This window comes from Leptodactylus fuscus, chromosome 1 (genome assembly GCF_031893055.1).
Source record: "Leptodactylus fuscus isolate aLepFus1 chromosome 1, aLepFus1.hap2, whole genome shotgun sequence".
Lineage (NCBI taxonomy): Eukaryota > Metazoa > Chordata > Amphibia > Anura > Leptodactylidae > Leptodactylus > Leptodactylus fuscus.
In genome coordinates, this window is record NC_134265.1 from 359,376,118 (window position 1) to 359,397,186 (window position 21,069).

Below are 21,069 nucleotides of genomic sequence, written 5' to 3' on the forward strand. Positions count from 1 at the left end.
CAGAGCCGACCCCCGATGACAATGAGGACTTTATATGGCGGCACTAGGAGGGGTGATGATGGGAGTTGTAGGGATCACCATGACCAGGAGCTGCGGATTATTCCCTGTTATATTGTGGTAAGTGTTAAGGAGTCCAAACTAGGGGGGCAGTCACCTGACTAGTGAGGGCACACTCACATCTGTGCAAGGGGACACACAGTACAGAGTACACAGGGGGTGTGCACCATCATACAGGGACAGGAGCACTACTGTAACACCAGTGTGCACCACGACTATACGGTATATACATCACCAGTAATCAGCATTATATCACTACTATACACTACTGTACTCTATCTATCACCAGTGTACAGCATCATACATACAATAATCACTACTATACACTACTGTACTCTATCACCAGTGTACAGCATCATACATACAATAATCACTACTATACACTACTGTGTCTATCACCATTGTACAGCATTATACATACAATAATCACTACTATACACTACTGTGTCTATCACCAGTGTACAGCATTATACATACAATAATCACTACTGTACACTACTGTGTCTATCACCATTGTACAGCATTATACATACAATAATCACTACTGTACACTACTGTGTCTATCACCAGTGTGCACCACTTTTGCATGATAAGTGCACAACTAATGGGTACTAGTATACATTATATTACTCCATACTATGCACAATTATAGAATGAACGACCAGTGTGCCCCCCTCTAATATGGTATATGAATCCCTAGTGTGCACAATTGTATAATGCATTAATGAGTATTAAGTAGAATTATATGGTATGTGTACAGTACATGGATCACTATTATGTACAATTATACAGTGTCTGTCTCACCAGTGAGCACCATTTATACAGGGCATGATATTTCAAATCTGCACCAAAAAACAGTACATTAGTCAATAAAATACTCAATTCTACAGCGTTTATACCTAGTGAGCACCTTTGTATAATACAATGTTCACTAAAATGCACTATACAACCTCTCTATCACCAGTGTCTGCCATTATAGGGGAACTACCACTAGAGTTATACAGTATATTATAGAATGTGTTTCTTAGACTTTTATTTGTTACATCATCTACATTACTAGTAAACAAGATTGTGCACCATAATATAGTGATGATTTATATCACCATTACAGAGTGCCTGTGTCACTGTGTGCAGTAATATTGTTACATCACTACTGTTTGCTCAATATCAATTATCAATTATCATTACTACCAACACTATATAATATCATTATATTTAGTGAGCACCATTATTATTCTGCTGGTACAGTCACTGTGTACATACATTACATTACTTATCCTGTATTATACTCCAGAGCTGCGCTCACTATTCTGCTGGTACAGTCACTGTGTACATACATTACATTACTTATCCTGTATTATACTCCAGAGCTGCGCTCACTATTCTGCTGGTACAATCACTGTGTACATACATTACATTACTTATCCTGTATTATACTCCAGAGCTGCGCTCACTATTCTGCTGGTGCAGTCACTGTGTACATACATTACATTACTTATCCTGTATTATACTCCAGAGCTGCGCTCACTATTCTGCTGGTACAGTCACTGTGTACATACATTACATTACTTATCCTGTATTATACTCCAGAGCTGCGCTCACTATTCTGCTGGTGCAGTCACTGTGTACATACATTACATTACTTATCCTGTATTATACTCCAGAGCTGCGCTCACTATTCTACTGGTGCAGTCACTGTGTACATACATTACATTACTTATCCTGTATTATACTCCAGAGCTGCGCTCACTATTCTGCTGGTACAGTCACTGTGTACATACATTACATTACTTATCCTGTATTATACTCCAGAGCTGCGCTCACTATTCTGGTACAGTTACTGTGTACATGCATTACATTACTTATCCTGTATTATACTCCAGAGCTGCGCTCACTATTCTGGTACAGTCACTGTGTACATACATTACATTACTTATCCTGTATTATACTCCAGAGCTGCGCTCACTATTCTGCTGGTACAGTCACTGTGTACATACATTACATTACTTATCCTGTATTATACTCCAGAGCTGTACTCACTATTCTGCTGGTACAGTCACTGTGTACATACATTACATTACCGACCCTGTGTTATACTCTAGAGCTGCGCTCACTATTCTGCTGGTACAGTCACTGTGTACATACATTACATTACTTATCCTGTATTATACTCCAGGGCTGCGCTCACGATTCTGCTGGTGCAGCCACTGTGTACATACACTACATTACTTATCTTGTATTATGCTCCAGAGCTGCGCTCACTATTCTGCTGGTACAGTCACTGTGTACATACATTAAATTATTTATCCTGAATTATACTCCAGAGCTGCGCTCACTATTCTGCTGGTGCAGTCACTGTGTACATACATTACATTACTTATCCTGTATTATACTCCAGAGCTGCGCTCACTATTCTGCTGGTGCAGTCACTGTGTACATACATTACATTACTTATCCTGTATTATACTCCAGAGCTGCGCTCACTATTCTGCTGGTACAGTCACTGTGTACATACATTAAATTATTTATCCTGAATTATACTCCAGAGCTGCGCTCACTATTCTGCTGGTACAATCACTGTGTACATACATTACATTACTTATCCTGTATTATACTCCAGAGCTGCGCTCACTATTCTGCTGGTGCAGTCACTGTGTACATACATTACATTACTTATCCTGTATTATACTCCAGAGCTGCGCTCACTATTCTGCTGGTACAGTCACTGTGTACATACATTACATTACTTATCCTGTATTATACTCCAGAGCTGCGCTCACTATTCTGCTGGTGCAGTCACTGTGTACATACATTACATTACTTATCCTGTATTATACGCCAGAGCTGCGCTCACTATTCTACTGGTGCAGTCACTGTGTACATACATTACATTACTTATCCTGTATTATACTCCAGAGCTGCGCTCACTATTCTGCTGGTACAGTCACTGTGTACATACATTACATTACTTATCCTGTATTATACTCCAGAGCTGCGCTCACTATTCTGGTACAGTTACTGTGTACATGCATTACATTACTTATCCTGTATTATACTCCAGAGCTGCGCTCACTATTCTGGTACAGTCACTGTGTACATACATTACATTACTTATCCTGTATTATACTCCAGAGCTGCGCTCACTATTCTGCTGGTACAGTCACTGTGTACATACATTACATTACTTAATCTGTATTATACTCCAGAGCTGTACTCACTATTCTGCTGGTACAGTCACTGTGTACATTACATTACATTACCGACCCTGTGTTATACTCTAGAGCTGCGCTCACTATTCTGCTGGTACAGTCACTGTGTACATACATTACATTACGTATCCTGTATTATACTCCAGGGCTGCGCTCACGATTCTGCTGGTGCAGCCACTGTGTACATACACTACATTACTTATCTTGTATTATGCTCCAGAGCTGCGCTCACTATTCTGCTGGTACAGTCACTGTGTACATACATTAAATTATTTATCCTGAATTATACTCCAGAGCTGCGCTCACTATTCTGCTGGTGCAGTCACTGTGTACATACATTACATTACTTATCCTGTATTATACTCCAGAGCTGCACTCACTATTCTGATGGTACAATCACTGTGTACATACATTACATTACTTGTCCTGTATTATACTCCAGAGCTGCGCTCACTATTCTGCTGGTGCAGTCACTGTGTACATACATTACATTACTTACCCTGTATTATACTCCAGAGCTGCGCTTACTATTCTGCTGGTGCAGTCACTATGTACATACATTACATTACTTATCCTGTATTATACTCCAGAGCTGCGCTCACTATTCTGCTGGTGCAGTCACTGTGTACATACATCACATTACTTATCCTGTATTATACTCCAGAGCTGCACTCACTATTCTGATGGTACAATCACTGTGTACATACATTACTTATCCTGTATTATACTCCAGAGCTGTGCTCACTATTCTGCTGGTACAGTCACTGTGTACATACATTACATTACTTATCCTGTATTATACTCCAGAGCTGCACTCACTATTCTGCTGGTGCAGTCACTGTCTACATACATTACATTACTTATCCTGTATTATACTGCAGAGCTGCGCTCACTATTCTGCTGGTACAGTCACTGTGTACATACATTACATTATTTATCCCTTATTATACTCCAGAGCTGCGCTCACTATTCTGCTGGTGCAGTCACTGTGTACATACATTAAATTATTTATCCTGAATTATACTCCAGAGCTGCGCTCACTATTCTGCTGGTGCAGTCACTGTGTACATACATTACATTACTTATCCTGTATTATACTCCAGAGCTGCGCTCACTATTCTGCTGGTGCAGTCACTGTGTACATACATTACATTACTTATCCTGTATTATACTCCAGAGCTGCGCTCACTATTCTGCTGGTGCAGTCACTGTGTACATACATTACTTATCCTGTATTATACTCCAGAGCTGCGCTCACTATTCTGCTGGTGCAGTCACTGTGTACATACATTACATTACTTACCCTGTATTATACTCCAGAGCTGCGCTTACTATTCTGCTGGTGCAGTCACTGTGTACATAAATTACATTACTTATCCTGTATTATACTCCAGAGCTGCGCTCACTATTCTGCTGGTGCAGTCACTGTGTACATACATTACATTACTTATCCTGTATTATGCTCCAGAGCTGCGCTCACTATTCTGATGGTACAGTCACTGTGTACATACATTACTTATCCTGTATTATACTCCAGAGCTGCGCTCACTATTCTGCTGGTACAGTCACTGTGTACATACATTACTTATCCTGTATTATACTCCAGAGCTGCGCTCACTATTCTGCTGGTACAGTCACTGTGTACATGCATTACATTACTTATCCTGTATTATACTGCAGAGCTGTGCTCACTATTCTGCTGGTACAGTCACTGTGTACATATATTACATTACTTATCCTGTATTATACTGCAGAGCTGCGCTCGCTATTCTGCTGGTGCAGTCACTGTGTACATACATTACATTACTTATCCTGTATTATACTCCAGAGCTGCGCTCACTATTCTGCTGGTACAGTCACTGTGTACATGCATTACATTACTTATCCTGTATTATACTCCAGAGCTGCGCTCACTATTCTGCTGGTACAGTCACTGTGTACATACATTACATTTCTTATCCTGTATTATACTCCAGAGCTGCGCTCACTATTCTGCTGGTACAGTCACTGTGTACATACATTACATTACTTATCCTGTATTATACTCCAGAGCTGCACTCACTATTCTGCTGGTGCAGTCACTGTGTACATACATTACATTACTTATCCTGTATTATACTCCAGAGCTGCGCTCACTATTCTGCTGGTACAGTCACTGTGTACATACATTACATTACTTATCCTGTATTATACTCCAGAGCTGTGCTCACTATTCTGCTGGTACAGTCACTGTGTACATGCATTACATTACTTATCCTGTATTATACTGCAGAGCTGTGCTCACTATTCTGCTGGTGCAGTCACTGTGTACATACATTACATTACTTATCCTGTATTATACTCCAGAGCTGCGCTCACTATTCTGCTGGTACAGTCACTGTGTACATGCATTACATTACTTATCCTGTATTATACTCCAGAGCTGCGCTCACTATTCTGCTGGTGCAGTCACTGTGTACATACATTACATTACTTATCCTGTATTATACTCCAGAGCTGTGCTCACTATTCTGCTGGTACAGTCACTGTGTACATACATTACATTACTTAATCTGAATTATACCCCAGAGCTGCACTCACTATTCTGCTAGTGCAGTCACTGTGTACATACATTACATTACTTATCCTGTATTATACTCCAGAGCTGCGCTCGCTATTCTGCTGGTACAGTCACTGTGTACATGCATTACATTACTTATCCTGTATTATACTCCAGAGCTGCGCTCACTATTCTGCTGGTACAGTCACTGTGTACATACATTACATTACTTATCCTGTATTATACTCCAGAGCTGCACTCACTATTCTGCTGGTGCAGTCACTGTGTACATACATTACATTACTTATCCTGTATTATACTCCAGAGCTGCGCTCACTATTCTGCTGGTGCAGTCACTGTGTACATACATTACATTACTTATCCTGTATTATACTCCAGAGCTGCGCTCACTATTCTGCTGGTGCAGTCACTGTGTACATACATTACTTATCCTGTATTATACTCCAGAGCTGCGCTCACTATTCTGCTGGTGCAGTCACTGTGTACATACATTACATTACTTACCCTGTATTATACTCCAGAGCTGCGCTTACTATTCTGCTGGTGCAGTCACTGTGTACATAAATTACATTACTTATCCTGTATTATACTCCAGAGCTGCGCTCACTATTCTGCTGGTGCAGTTACTGTGTACATACATTACATTACTTATCCTGTATTATGCTCCAGAGCTGCGCTCACTATTCTGATGGTACAGTCACTGTGTACATACATTACTTATCCTGTATTATACTCCAGAGCTGTGCTCACTATTCTGCTGGTACAGTCACTGTGTACATGCATTACATTACTTATCCTGTATTATACTCCAGAGCTGTGCTCACTATTCTGCCGGTGCAGTCACTGTGTACATACATTACATTACTTATCCTGTATTATACTCCAGAGCTGCGCTCACTATTCTGCTGGTGCAGTCACTGTGTACATACATACATTACATTACTTATCCTGTATTATACTCCAGAGCTGCGCTCACTATTCTGCTGGTGCAGTTACTGTGTACATACATTACATTACTTATCCTGTATTATGCTCCAGAGCTGCGCTCACTATTCTGATGGTACAGTCACTGTGTACATACATTACTTATCCTGTATTATACTCCAGAGCTGTGCTCACTATTCTGCTGGTACAGTCACTGTGTACATATATTACATTACTTATCCTGTATTATACTGCAGAGCTGCGCTCGCTATTCTGCTGGTGCAGTCACTGTGTACATACATTACATTACTTATCCTGTATTATACTCCAGAGCTGTGCTCACTATTCTGCTGGTACAGTCACTGTGTACATACATTACATTACTTACCCTGTATTATACTGCAGAGCTGTGCTCACTATTCTGCTGGTGCAGTCACTGTGTACATACATTACATTACTTATCCTGTATTATACTCCAGAGCTGCGCTCACTATTCTGCTGGTACAGTCACTGTGTACATGCATTACATTACTTATCCTGTATTATACTCCAGAGCTGCGCTCACTATTCTGCTGGTGCAGTCACTGTGTACATACATTACATTACTTATCCTGTATTATACTCCAGAGCTGTGCTCACTATTCTGCTGGTACAGTCACTGTGTACATACATTACATTACTTAATCTGAATTATACCCCAGAGCTGCACTCACTATTCTGCTAGTGCAGTCACTGTGTACATACATTACATTACTTATCCTGTATTATACTCCAGAGCTGTTCTCGCTATTCTGCTGGTACAGTCACTGTGTACATGCATTACATTACTTATCCTGTATTATACTCCAGAGCTGCGCTCACTATTCTGCTGGTACAGTCACTGTGTACATACATTACATTACTTATACTGTATTATACTCCAGAGCTGCACTCACTATTCTGCTGGTACAGTCACTGTGTACATGCATTACATTACTTATCCTGTATTATACTCCAGAGCTGCGCTCACTATTCTGCTGGTACAGTCACTGTGTACATACATTACATTACTTATCCTGTATTATACTCCAGAGCTGCGCTCACTATTCTGCTGGTTTATAGATAACACTTCCCAGGTGGCAGATCCCTACACAATTGGAGCAGGTCTGTGTCTTACATAGGAGATTCCTTGTTGTTGTATACTCTTCTTGGCTCTGTATTTCCAGGAATCACTATGGAGTCCTCAGGTATTGTGAGATTCTGCGCCGCGGCTCTGACCTTATAGCACTGGGATGAAAGCTTTTAATAATGTAGTTGATGTTAAATTACAATGTTTTACTTGTGCACAAATATCCATAATTATAGAGCACGACTGCCTGATGGGGGAAATTAGCACCCCTCACTGAGCCGCCCCTCCCCCACTCCATAGAGAACTGCCCGCGCCTGTAGTCTGATACCTCATTACTGAAAGACTGATGCCAGCCAGCCCATAATTATATAATACATGGGGTCCGGGCATAGTCTCTGACTACTAGTGTTCCCATACTGATCTGCGCTACTCAGTGACTCACACACTATTCACATTCAGCACAGAACTGAAAGACTGCGCTCTGTGAGTACATACCCTAAATAGAAAATGATGGAGCATGTCAAGTCCCAGAAGATAGAATTACATGAATCATCTACTAAATACAGCAGCAAAACATGGCGATAACACTGTATAGCATGTATATATGTAATTATATACAGTATATACCCAGGTTATACCGGCTGTACATATATAATTATATAAAGTATATACCCAGGTTATACCAGCTGTACATATATAATTATATACAGTATATACCCAGGTTATACCAGCTGTACATATATAATTATATACAGTATATACCCAGGTTATACCAGCTGTACATATATAATTATATACAGTATATACCCAGGTTATACCGGCTGTACATATATAATTATATACATTATATACCCAGGTTATACCGGCTGTACATATATAATTATAAACAATATACACCCAGGTTATACCGGCTGTACATATATATAATTATATACAGTATATACCCAGGTTATATCAGCTGTACATATGTAATTATATACAGTATATACCCAGGTTATACCGGTTGTACATATATATTTATATACAGTATATACTCAGGTTATACCGGCTGTACATATATAACTATTTACAGTATATACCCAGCTTATACCAGTTGTTCATATATAATTATATACAGTATATACCCAGGTTATACCAGCTGTACATATATAATTATATACAGCACATACCCAGGTTTTACCGGCTGTATATATAATTATAAACAGTATATACCCAGGTTATACCTGCTGTACATATATAATTATATACAGTATAGTCCCAGGTTATACCGGCTGTACATATATAATTATATACAGTATATACCCAGGCTATACCGGCTGTATATACATAATTATATACAGTATATACCCAGGTTATACCGGCTGTACATATATAATTATATACAGTATATACCCAGGTTATACCGGCTGTACATATATAATTATATACAGTATATACTCAGGTTATACCAGCTGTTCATATATAATTATATACAGTATATACCCAGAATATACCAGCTGTACATATATCATTATATAGAGTATATACCCAGGTTATACCGGCTGTATATATAATTATATACAGTATATACCCAGGTTATATCAGCTGTTCATATATAATTATATACAGTATATACCCAGGTTATACCGGCTGTACATATATAATTATATACAGTATATACCCAGGTTATACCAGCTGTACATTTATAATTATATACAGTATATACCCAGGTTATACCAGCTGTACATATAGATTTAAATACAGTATATACCCAGGTTATACCACCTGTACCTATATAATTATATACAGTATATACCCAGGTTATACCAGCTGTACATATAATTATATACAGTATATACCCAGGTTAAACCGGCTGTACATATATAATTATATACAGTATATACCCAGGTTATACCAGCTGTACATATATAATTATATACAGTATATACCCAGGTTATACTGGCTGTACATATATAATTATATACAGTATATACCCAGGTTATACCGGCTCTACATATATATTATATACAGGAGATACCCAGGTTATATTGGCTGTACATATATAATTATATACAGTAAATACCCAGGTTATACCAGCTGTACATATATATTATATACAGTATATATCCAGGTTATACCGGCTGTACATATAATTATATACAGTATATACCCAGGTTATACCGGCTGTACATATATAATTATATACAGTATATACCCAGGTTATACCAGCTGTACATATATAATTATATACAGTATATACCCAGGTTATACTGGCTGTACATATATAATTATATACAGTATATACCCAGGTTATACCGGCTGTACATATATATTATATACAGGAGATACCCAGGTTATATTGGCTGTACATATATAATTATATACAGTAAATACCCAGTTTATACCAGCTGTACATATATATTCTATACAGTATATACCCAGGTTATATCGGCTGTACATATATAATTATATACAGTATATACCCAGGTTATACCGGCTGTACATATAGAATTATCTACAGGAGATACCCAGGTTATACCGGCTCTACATATATAATTATATACAGTATATACCCAGATTATACCGGATGTAAATATATAATTATATTCAGGAGATACCCAGATTATACCAGCTGAACATATCTAATTATATACTGGAGATGCCCAGGTTATACCGGCTGTACATATATAATTATATACAGGAGATACCCAGGTTATACCAGCTGTAGATATATAATTACATACAGTATATACCCAGGTTATACCGGCTGTACATATATAATTATATACAGAAGATCCCCAGGTTATACTGGCTGTACATATATAATTATATACGGGAGATATCCAGGTTATACCAGCTGTACATATATAATTATATACAGTATATACTCAGGTTATACCAGCTGTACATATATAATTATATACATGAGATACCCAGGTTATACCGGCTGTACATATATAATTATATACAGTATATACCCAGGTTATACCAGCTGTACATAAATAATAATATACAGTATATACCCAGGTTATACTGGCTGTACATATAGAATTATATACAGGAGATACCCAGGTTATACCAGCTGTACATATATATTATATACAGTATATACCCAGGTTATACTGGCTGTACATATATAATTATATACAGTATATACCCAGGTTATATCAGCTGTACATTTATAATTATATACAGGAGATCCCCAGGTTATACCAGCTGTACATATATAATTATATGCAGTATATACCCAGGTTATACCCGCTGTACATACATAATTATATACAGTATATACCCAGGTTATACCGGCTGTACATATATAATTATATCCATTATATACCCAGGTTATACCAGCTGTACAAATATAATTATATACAGGAGATCCCCAGGTTATACCGGCTGTACATATAGAATTATATACAGGAGATACCCAGGTTATACCGGCTGTACATATATAAATATATACAGGAGATACCCAGGTTATACTGGCTGTACATATATAAATTTACACAGGAGATACTCAGGATATACCAGCTGTACATATATAATTATATACAGGTGATACCCAGGGTATACCAGCTGTACATATATAATTATATACAGTATATGCCCAGTTTATACCAGCTGTACATATATAATTGTATACAGCATTTACTCAGGTTATAGCAGCTGTACATATATAATTATATACAGTATATACCCAGGTTATAGCAGCTGTACATATATAATTATATACAGTATATACCCAGGTTATACCGGCTGTACCTATATAATTATATACAGGAGAGACCAAGGTTATACCAGCTGTACATATATAATTATATACAGTATATACCCAGGTTATACCGGCTGTACATATATAATTATATGAAGGAGATACCCAGGTTATACCAGCTGTACATATATAATTATATACAGTATATACCCAGGTTATACCAGCTGTACATATATAATTATATGAAGGAGATACCCAGGTTATACCAGCTGTATATATATATATAATTATATGCAGGAGATACCCAGGTTATACCAGCTGTACATATCTAATTATATACAGGAGATGTCCAGGTTATACCGGCTGTACATATAGAATTATATACAGGAGATCCCAAGGTTACACCATCTGTACATATATAATTATATACAGGAGACACCCAGGTTATACCAGCTATATATATATAATTATATACAGTAAATACCCAGGTTATACCAGCTGTACATATATAATTATATTGTCACGGGATGGTTAGAGTCTATACTATAGGCCATGTGTAATATATATTTCATGTGGAATGTATTCTCTAACCTGTTATATACATCAATGTGTAGTTGGCTGATTAGGGTCTAGTGTGTTAGCACATTGTATGCAAATACCTCTAACTAGTGAGGACCAGTGAGGACAATGGGTGGAGATAATCTGATCAGTGTCTCCAAGAAGATGTTGGACGGTGCATTGTCCATAGTAGACAGGGAGTCTGCTCTCCTTGGTATAAGTGAGGGGGGCAGGATCTGTGACTCAGCCCTTCCCACCCACAGATATAGGTGTAACAGTCTTAGTATATAGTTGTAGCTGGAGTTAGTATGAGTTAGCCGGCCTGTGCACAGCTCTGTAGAGAGCCAGGATTTAGTTACAGGACCAAGGAACCAAAGCTATCATTGGATTGTGACTTCTGTGGACTTATTGTTATTACGGTTGATGTGACCGCCGCCGGCTACTAACTTTGTGGATTACAATAAATTGCTGTTGTCTCCCGACCTCTTGCGTCCCTGTTGATTCAAAAGACCATCCGGAGGAAGACGTATACTTTTGCTCCGTGACAGCTGGTGGCAGCAGTGGGATCAACAGCGGACAGCGAGATGGACTACAACAGCTCAGCGATTAATGGAGCCACAACCTCAGAATACAGGAACTGGACTATGGTAAGTCTACAAGTAAGGGCCCGGGAACTAAACCTGAGTTACCCGGGAAGAACGAAAGATCAACTGATCGAGGCACTGGAGGAGATGACCCTGCAAAGCGACCATGAGGAGGGCTGCCCCCAGGAGACTGGAGAGATACGGGAGTGGCAGGTACAGACCCAAAAGAGCAGATGGGTTGATTTGTATGAGGAGGAATTGGCAGTGCTGGGGCTAGGAGCAACTGCAGAGCAAAGGAGTAGAGCATTACAGAGGGCTCAGGAAACGGAGAAGGAGGAACAGAGAATGGCGCATGAAAAGGAAAGAATGGCGCATGAAATGCGAATGGCTGTGATAACTACGCGGAATTATAATCAAACGTCGACCCCCAGCCCAACAGTGAGAGAACCACCATATGTCTCCCATAAACACTTCAAGACCTTTGATGAAGCGGCTGGGAATGTTGATGGATATTTTCAGGACTTCGAACACCAGTGCCGCCTGATGGAAGTCCCAGAGAAGGATTGGGTCTGGTATCTGGTGGGGCACCTACGAGATGGGGCTGCGGAAGCTCTCAGAGCCATGGACCCTAGTGATCAGCGGGACTATGAGGCCATTAAAAGAGCGGTGCAGAAGTATTATACAGTCACTCCAGAGACCTACCGAGTTCAGTTCCGCTCTTTGTCTTACAATGGGGGAAGCTCCTTCCACATGTTCGCCCACAAGTTGAAGCAAGCATGCAAGCGCTGGCTAGAAGGAGAGGAGGCTGTCACAGTCGATAAGATCCTCCAAGTCATACTTAAGGAACAGTTCTTTTCCCAGTGCCCCGCTGAGATCCGTGAGTGGGTGCTGGAACGGAACCCAGCCACAGTGGAGCAAGCTGCTTCCCTTGCAGATGAGGGCCTGACCATCAAGCCGCAGTGGAAGAGGTTGTTTGCAGAGGAGCGGAAAACTACCACAGTCCGCCAGACACCCTTCAGCCAGCCACCCACCTTTCGTGTCCGGCCTCAGGATTACAATTCCCCCTCTACCCCTGCCCCAGCCCATCGGCCTCCAGCTATGAACAACCCTGTCCCTAGACAACGACCTACTGGAAGAATGCTAGAGCGCAGATGTTTTGGGTGCGGGCGGCCTGGACATTTGCAAGCTAGTTGCCCTGTTAACATGGGGGCACGGGCCACCGTGGCATCTCGGCCTATTCACTACCTGGGAACCACCCCTAGGACAGAAAGTTTGGCCCCATTTCCAGATGACTCCATGAATGACCCATCTGTTCCACCTCCAGGGGTCTATGGGATTCAGCCTTCCGCCACACATCCTGCAAACCATCAGAGGAAGCACTTGCAGGAGGTCCTACTGGATGGCCGAACAGTTGTTGGATTCCAGGACTCGGGAGCTTTCCTAACGGTAGCGGACCCCCGAGTGGTTCGACCCGAGGCCCTAGAGGAGGGCCCTGGCCTTTCTATCAAGTTGGCAGGAGGTACTCGGAGACGTATTCCTAAAGCTAACGTGGAACTCGACTATGGTTATGGACCAAAACGTTGCAAAATTGGTGTGATGAGCGGGCTGCCGGCCGATGTTCTGTTAGGCAACGATGTTGGAAATCTACAGTGCCACTTTGTGGGAGCAGTGACCCGAAGCCAAGCTCAGGGAGAAGCCAACATGGATCCACCGGATTTTCTGCCAGATGCCAGTCCTTCAACCCTTCAACTTTACCATTCAGTACTGCCGAGGGAACCAACACCAGAACGCAGATGGGTTATCCCGGCAGGAGGACATATGAGCTATAGAGACTGATGTGCATTCCCCAATTTACCTGTGTAGGCCAATTGTGTCATGCACATGTTTTGAGAGGGGGAGGGGTTGTCACGGGATGGTTAGAGTCTATACTATAGGCAATGTGTAATATATATTTCATGTGGAATGTATTCTCTAACCTGTTATATACATCAATGTGTAGTTGGCTGATTGGGGTCTAGTGTGTTAGCACATTGTATGCAAATCCCTCTAACTAGTGAGGACAATGGGTGGAGATAATCTGATCAGTGTCTCCAAGAAGATGTTGGACGGTGCATTGTCCATAGTAGACAGGGAGTCTGCTCTCCTTGGTATAGGTGAGGGGGGAAGGATCTGTGACTCAGCCCTTCCCCCCCACAGATATAGGTGTAACAGTCTTAGTATATAGTTGTAGCTTGCAGTTAGTATGTGTTAGCCGGCCTGTGCACAGCTCTGCAGAGAGCCAGGATTTAGTTACAGGACCAAGGAACCAAAGCTATCATTGGATTGTGACTTCTGTGGACTTATTGTTATTACGGTTGATGTGACCGCCGCCGGCTACTAACTTTGTGGATTACAATAAATTGCTGTTGTCTCCCGACCTCTTGCGTCCGTGTTGATTCAAAAGACCATCCGGAGGAAGACGTATACCTTTTGCTCCGTGACATATATACAGTATATACCCAGGTTATTCCGGCTGTACATATATAATTATACGCAGTATATACCCAGGTTATACCGGCTGTACATATATATAATTATATGCAGGAGATACCCAGGTTATACCGGCTGTACATATATAATTATATACAGTATATACCCAGGTTATACCAGCTGTACATATATAATGATATACAGAAGATACCCAGTTTATACCAGCTGTATATATATAATTATATACAGGAGATACCCAGGTTATACCAGCTGTACATATATAATTATATACAGTATATACCCAGGTTATACCAGCTGTACATATATAATTATATACAGGAGATACCCAGGTTATACCAGCTGTACATATAGAATTATATACAGTATATATCCAGCTGTACATATATAATGATATACAGGAGATACCCAGGTTATACCAGCTGTACATATAGAATTATATACAGTATATATCCAGGTTATACCAGCTGTACATATATAATTATATACATGAGATACCCAGGTTATACCAGCTGTACATATATAATTATATTCAGTATATATCCAGGTTATACCGGCTGTACATATATAATTATATACAGGAGATACCCAGGTTATACCAGCTGTACATATATAATTATATTCAGTATATATCCAGGTTATACCAGCTGTACATATATAATTATATACATGAGATATCCAGGTTATACCAGCTGTACATATATAATTATATACATGAGATACCCAGGTTATACCAGCTGTACATATATAATTATATTCAGTATATACCCAGGTTATACCAGCTGTACATATATAATTATATACATGAGATATCCTGGTTATACCAGCTGTACATATGTAATTATATTCAGTATATACCCAGGTTATACCGGCTATACATATATAATTATATACAGTATATACCCAGGTTATACCAGCTGTACATATATAATTATATACAGTATATACCCAGGTTATACCGGCTATACATATATAATTATATACAGTATATACCCAGGTTATACCGGCTGTACATATATAATTATATACAGTACATACCCAGGTTATACCGGCTATACATATATAATTATATACAGTATATACCCAGGTTATACCGGCTGTACATATATAATTATATACAGTATATACCCAGGTTATACCAGCTGTACATATATAATTGTATTCAGTATATACCCAGGTTATACCGGCTATACATATATAATTATATACAGTATATACCCAGGTTATACCGGCTGTACATATATAATTATATACAGTATATACCCAGGTTATACCAGCTGTACATATATAATTATATACAGTACATACCCAGGTTATGCCGGCTGTACATATATAATTATATACAGTATATACCCAGGTTATACCAGCTGTACATATATAATTATATTCAGTATATACCCAGGTTATTCCAGCTGTACATATATAATTATATACAGGAGATACCCAGGTTATACCAGCTGTACATATATAATGATATACAGGAGATACCCAGGTTATACCGGCTGTACATATATAATTATATACAGTATATACCCAGATTATACCGGCTGTACATATATCCTTATATCCCCAGGTTATAGCGGTGTGATGTGTATTACTTAGATTACTTCTTGCACCTTGTCTGTGTGCAGTGATCTGGCACACGTCTGCAGTGGGTGTAATATAAATGTAGTGTAGGCAGAACGTGGAGTAAAATATCTTCAAATATTTAAGTATTTGAAACTTAGAATAATATTGAAGAGAAATAGCTTAAAGCAGAAATTCAGCCAAAAACGTCAGCGCGTTGCTCATCTGTTATTTCTCCCGATTCCTTCTGCCTTCAGAGTCTGACACATGATGAAGGGACTTCCTGTCGGCCATATCAGCTGCTACGAGGCCACAAGCTCTGTCACCCGGTCACCTACCTCTCCCTATGACCTCTCCAGTCTCCTCCCACATTATATATATATATCATTTATTGCTGCCCATCCTCTGTATTGTCGGTGGGTTATAGTAGATGACTCTGCAGTAGGTACACACAAAAAACAGGCCCCGCACATCAGCCTGGATGGAAAGAGAAAAATGTTTTAGAGATACAAAAATATGTTTTCAGAAATAAAGAGTTTTTATTAGGCAGAAGCACAGAGGTACAGTACAGAGCAAAAGTTTGGCCACACCTTCTCATTCCAAGAGTTTTCTGTATTTTCATGACTAGGACAATTGTAGATCACACTGAAGGCATCAAAACTCAGAAGTAACACATATGGAATTATATACTTAGCAAAGAAGTGTGAGACAACTGAAAATCTGTCTTATATTCTCGGTTCTTCAAAGTAGCCCCCATTTTTTGCTTTGATTACTGGTTTACACACTCTTGACGAGCTTCATGAGGTAGTCACCTGAAATGGTCTTCCAACAGTCTTGAAGGAGTTCCCAGAGATGCTTAGCACTTGTTGGCCCTTTTGCTATCACTCTGCGGTCCAGCTCACCCTAAACCATCTGGATTAGGTTCAGGTCTGGTGACTGTGGAGGCCGGGTCATCTGGTGTAGCACCCCCATCACTCTCCTTCTTGGTCAGATAGCCCTTACACAGCTTGGAGGTGTTTGGGGTCATTGTCCTGTTGAAAATTAAATGATGGTCCAACTAAATGCAAACCGGATGGAATAGCATGCCGCTGGAAGATACTGTGGTAGCCATGCCGGTTCCGTAAGCCTTCAATTTTGAATAATTCCCCAACAGTGTCACCAGCAAAGCACCCCCGCACCATCACACCTCCTCCTCCATGCTTCACGGTGGGAACCAGGCATGTAGAGTCCAGCCGTTCACCAAAGACATGGTGGTTGGAACCAAAGATCTCAAATTTGGACTCATCAGACCAAAGCTCAGATGCCCACTGGTCTAATGTCCATTCCTTGTGTTCTCTTCTGCTTGTTGCCGGTCCTTAGCAGTGGTTTTCTAGCAGCTATTTTACCATGAAGACTGGCTGTTGCACAAAGTCTCCTCTTACCAGTTTTTGTAGATATGTGTCTGCTGCTATAACTCTGTGTGACCTGCTCTCTAATCTGAGCTGTTGTTACCCTGTGATTTCTGAGGCTGGTGACTTGGACGAACTTATGCTCCACAGCAGAGGTGACTCTTGGTCTTCCTTTCCTGGGGCGGTCCACATATGAGCCAGTTTCTTTGTAGCACTTGATGGTTTTTGCAACTGCAGTTGGGAACACTCAAAGTTTTCCCAATTTTTCGGACTGACTGAGCTTCATTTCTTAAAGTAATTGTGGCCACTCGTTTTTCTTTACTTAGCTGCTTTTCTTCTTGCCATAATACAAATGCTATCAGTCTATTCAGTAGGACTATCCGCTGTGTATCCACCTGACTTCTGCTCAACACAACTAATGGTCCCAACCCCATTTACAAGGCAAGAAATCCCACTTATTAAACCTGACAGGGCACACCTGTGAAGTGAAAACCATTTCAGGTGACCACCTCATGAAGCTCATCAAGAGAATGCCAAGAGTGTGCAAAGGAGTAATCAAAGGAAAAGGTGGCTACTTTGAGGAACCAAGAATATAAGACAGATTTTCAGTTGTGTCACACTGTTTTGTTAAGTCTATAATTCCACATGTGTTACTTCATAGTTTTGATGCCTTCAGAGTGCATCTACAATATTCATAGTCATGAAAATACAGAAAACTCTTTGAATGAGAAGCTATGGCCAAACTTTTGCTCTGTATTGTATATATTTTTTAATTTTCAGAATGATACTGACCAGCCGTAATTGTATCATGTAATTCACACCACATAGTACATGGAAACAAAGACCCAACAAATATGGCAGATGGCTGCTGGGATTTCTCAAGCTGTTGTCCTAAAAAACTTTAGTTAAATTTAGAAAATACATTAAATGTAACCCACAAAGGTACTGCCCAAAAATACATCCTATCCTGCAAAAAACAAGTCCTCATAAGGCCCCACATTGACGGAGACATAAAAATTAGAGATGAGCGAACACTGTTTGGATCAGCCGATCCGAACAGCACGCACCCATAGAAATTAATGGAAGCACCTGTGACGCCGGCCGCCGCCAAAGTCAGAGTCACAGGTGCTTCCATTAATTTCTATGGGTGCGTGCTGTTCGGATCGGCTGATCCAAACAGTGTTCGCTCATCTGTAATAAAAATGTCATGGCTTTTGAAAAACAGCGCCCCATCCTCTAGTCCTGCGTGTTTAAGGGGTTAATGTTTTTTTAAAGGGCTTTGATCTCTGGATCCCTGATGGTTATGACATCATCTCCATGGTCTACAGTGTTGGCCAAAAGTATTGGCACCCCTGCAATTCTGTCAGCTAATACTCTGTTTCTTCCAGATAATGATTGCAATCACAAATTCTTTGGTATTATTATCTTAATTTAATTTGTCTTCAATGGAAAACCACAAAAAGAATTGTCAAACAGCCAATTTGGATATAATTCCACAGCAAACATAAAAAAGGGGGTGGACAAAAGTATTGGCACTGCTTGAAAAATCATGTGATGCTTCTCTAATTTGTGTCATTAACAGCACCTGTTACTTACCTGAGGCACCTAACAGGTGGTGGCAATAACTAAATCACACTTGCAGCCAGTTGAAATGGATTAAAGTTGACTCCACCTCTGTCCTGTGTCCTTGTGTGACCACATTGAGCATGGAGAAAGGAAAGAAGACCAAAGAACTGTCTGAGGACTTGAGAAGCAAAATTGTGAGGAAGCCTGAGCAATCTCAAGGCTACAAGTCCATCTCCAAAGACCTGAATGTTCCTGTGTCTACCGTGCGCAGTGTCATCAAGAAGTGTAAAGCCCATGGCACTGTGGCTAACCTCCCTAGATGTGGACGCAAAAGAAACATTGACCAGAGATTTCACCGCAAGATTGTGCGGATGGCGGATAAAGAACCTCGACTAACATCCAAACAAGTCCAAGCTGCCCTGCAGTGCGAGGGTACAACAGTGTCACCCCGTACTATCCAGCGTCAGCGTCTGAATGAGAAGGGACTGTATGGTAGGAGACCCAGGAAGACCCCACTTCTTACCCACAGACATAAGCCAGGCTGGAGTTTGCCAAAACTTACCTGAGAAAGCCAAAACCGTTCTGGAAGAATGTTCTCTGGTCAGAGGAGACAAAAGTAGGAGAAGGCCTCAACATAGAGTTTACAGGAAAAAGAGAAGAAGACGCCCCCTACAGTCAGACATGGCGGAGGTCCCTGATGGTTTGGGGTTGCTTTGCTGCCTCTGGCCCTGGACTGCTTGACCGTGTGCATGGCATTATGAAGTCTGAAGACGACCAACACATTGTGCAGCATAATGTAGGGCCCAGTGTGAGAAAGCGGGGTCTCCCTCAGAGGTCAGGGGTCTTCCAGCAGGACAAGGACCCAAAACACACTTCAGGTCAGCACTAGAAAATGGTGGTGAGAGAAAGCCCTGGAGACTTGTAAAGTGGCAGCAATGAGTCCAGCCCTGAATCCCATAGAACACCTGTGGGGGAGGGGGAGAGATCTCTTGGTGGCAGTTTGGAGAAGGCCCCCTTCACATCTCAGGGGGGACCGCGAGCAGTTTGCCAAAGAAGAAGGGTCTAAGATTCCAGCAGAGCCTTGTAAGAAACTCATTGCTGGTTACCGGAAGCGTTGTGCGCAGTTATTGTGTCTAAAGGTTGTGCTACCAAGTATTAGGCTGAGGGCGCCAATACTTCTGTCCGGCCCATTTTTGGAGTTTTGTGTAAAATGATCAATGATGTGACTTTTTTTCATTCTCTTTTGTGTTTTTTTCATTGCAAGCAAAATAAATGAAGATATTACCAAAGAGTTTGTGCTTGTAATCATTATCTGGGGACACCGAGGATTATCTGACAGGACTGCAGGGGGGCCAATACTTTTGACCAACA

General features: G+C 40.4%; 1 protein-coding gene across 1 annotated transcript in view; it reads left to right on the forward strand.

Moving 5' to 3' along the window:
• EMX1 (empty spiracles homeobox 1) overlaps window positions 1–21,069 on the forward strand; it is a 43,060-nt gene that overhangs the window by 12,003 nt on the left and 9,988 nt on the right. The window lies entirely within an intron of this gene.